Below are 2,581 nucleotides of genomic sequence, written 5' to 3' on the forward strand. Positions count from 1 at the left end.
CCTGTTTCCTTCCACCACATCAATGAGGTCATCAGCTGTAGCATCACTACGTAGAGTCACATCAGCATTATGAATCTTGTATTCGGCCAGAATGCTCTTCACAGTTTCAGCATCTAGCTCACTCTGGGGGCAAGTGGCTGTGAGATTAATGCCTCCCTTGTCTTTCTTCTTAAAGTCAATGTTGGGGGGTTTGCTGTTCAAGCGAATGCCAAAGCCTTCCAGCTCATTTTCAATTATCTTCTTATGTCCCAAAGGTTTCAGGACATTCAGAACAATCATGATCAAGTTACAGGTTCGGGCCACTGCAATGACTTGACGACCTCTACCTTTCCCATCCTTGGCACCTTCAATGATACCTGGGAGATCCAGGAGCTGGATCTTGGCACCTTTGTATCTGATGACACCAGGCACAGTGGTCAGAGTAGTGAAATCATAGGCTGCCACCTCAGAATATACCCCTGCCAGGTTACTAAGCAGTGTCGACTTCCCCACAGATGGAAAACCAACAAATCCAATTCGAGCATCACCTGTCTTGCCCACATCAAAACCTTCTCCTGGACCTCCCCCACCACCACCCTTTGGAGTAATGAGTTCTTGACGAAGCTTAGCAAGATGAGCCTTAAGCAGCCCCAGGTGGTGTGCTGTGGCCTTGTTCTTTTGAGTCCAAGCCATCTCGGCTTCTATCTCCGCGATTTTAGCTAAGGTGCTGCTCATCGTGGCGAGTACCCTGTGGCCTCCACACTGACTCCCTTCACACACCCGCAGCCAAACTGCCACCGCCCAGAAATTTTTCTATCTTGAAGTCTAAAAGCATTCTGTTTATTTTTGTCAAAGTTGTAATGCTTTGACTTTTACTTGTATGCTATTAATATACCTGGAATAATGTGTGTACAAAATTCCTTTCATGAAAACAGGAGAGAAATTTATGTCATATGGGTATAAAAATGTACTTCCGAGCAATTGTTTATTTGTATCTCATGTCATTATGAACTAATCTGATTCCTGTCTGGTGTCTGATTCAGACATGAGGAATCTAAAGTGCAGCAGTGGTCCTGTAAGACAATTACTGTATTTCCACATAAAACTGGGTCAAGGAAGTACAAGTGGTTCTTGTGGACCAGATAGGCACCTTCCAGGTGACGAAATCAGCCAAGAAAATTTCTCCAAAGGGGCTGGGGCAATGGGACCGCAACAGAAAGAACCTGGGTGAGGCGAATATATCAGTCGCCCATGGCTAAATGTTGGCTGAAGTCCTAAGTGGCCAGTGGGAAAAAGGCCAATCTGAGAATTGTGTCACTGGAGATTCCAGACAAAGGAACATAAAGACGTACTTTTAGAATCAGTCAAAGCCCCAAGAATGCCAGTTCCAGATTGTTAGAGTAGTGACCATGTAAACCTGGGTCTTTCCCCCCAGTCTTTTCTACCTGGTAAGAACCTGGAGGATGAGACACTGCAGGTAGCAGACTGGGTGAGGAGCAATAGAGCAAGATAGGAAAGCAAAAGAGAAGCCAACCACCATAGGCCTCTCTGCCCATAGCAGGCCTTAGCAGTGGGAAGCAGCTTTAAATTAGGTAAGATTATGAAGCTATGTAATTATAAATGGTCTGAAAGTTCTGCATATTTAAATGAAACTGTTCTTGTGCCAAAAGGTAACCAGAGGATGTTTTATTTTAAAATGATTGGAAATGCTATGGCACCCACCTGAGAAATCATTCAAAGTAGAGAAGTATTCCTTGCACATATTTGAAGGAACAACAAAAAGAAAAAACAAAGCTCTTTTTTTGTTGTTGTTCACCTATCAAGTTGTTTGCATTCAATAAAGTTATTACATCTGGTAAATAAGTGGATTTATGCTTATATAAATTGAAAAGGCTAGGAAGTACATGGCAAGATCACATGCAAATTTAAACCAAAGCCTTTGCTTACAATTTCCTCGTATTTAGTGTCAAAAAAACTTTCAAACACCTGAGCACCTCTTCCATGGAGACCTCCCCAGCCACCCTGATCATGACTGTGAAGACTGGATATAAAGCTCTACGCACATGTTCAGCTCTTAACAAATGCTGAATGTTATTATGCTCTTCTCTGCTCTCATAGCACACGTCGTCATAAGGTGTTTCCCATTACATGAATGTGCCTCTTTTCTTCAATTACTCTCAAAGTTCCTAGAAAGGAAGGACATCTCTTATACTTACTTTATGTTCATCAGAAGACTGGTCAGAACTTTGTGCTTAGGATTTTTCAAAAGTAACTGACAACTAATCAATAAATAGAGGTAAGTGGAGTGATGATATCACAATAGGAATGCTCTGGGGCAAGCAAGGAAAGTCTATTAGCAACCCTGAAATCACTCTTTTTGTTAGCTGGGTGTACTTTTCACTTTTTCTACAGTCTCAGATTTCTCATCAATAGAATGTCTATTTTATGTCCTACAGTCCCCTACCATAAAATATTAGGCCTTTACAAATTATATTATTTTGAGTTATCAGACCTTTAGAGTATCTTCTTTGGCATGGTGTTCAAGCTCAGTGACAGCCACATGAACTAACTGGATGACGCACTGCTCTGTGTCAAGTTTCCT

General features: G+C 42.0%; 1 protein-coding gene and 1 pseudogene across 2 annotated transcripts in view; both read right to left on the reverse strand.

The window, feature by feature from the left end:
- LOC105552226 lies at positions 1-775 on the reverse strand (annotated as a pseudogene). Its single transcript, XR_001007968.1, has one exon. The product of XR_001007968.1 is annotated as a developmentally-regulated GTP-binding protein 1 pseudogene (transcript).
- Positions 1-2,581, reverse strand: part of STARD13 (StAR-related lipid transfer (START) domain containing 13) — a 583,251-nt gene that overhangs the window by 449,847 nt on the left and 130,823 nt on the right. The gene's annotated exons all lie outside the window — the stretch shown is intronic.

Source organism: Mandrillus leucophaeus, unplaced genomic scaffold (assembly GCF_000951045.1).
Source record: "Mandrillus leucophaeus isolate KB7577 unplaced genomic scaffold, Mleu.le_1.0 Scaffold549, whole genome shotgun sequence".
Classification (NCBI taxonomy): domain Eukaryota; kingdom Metazoa; phylum Chordata; class Mammalia; order Primates; family Cercopithecidae; genus Mandrillus; species Mandrillus leucophaeus.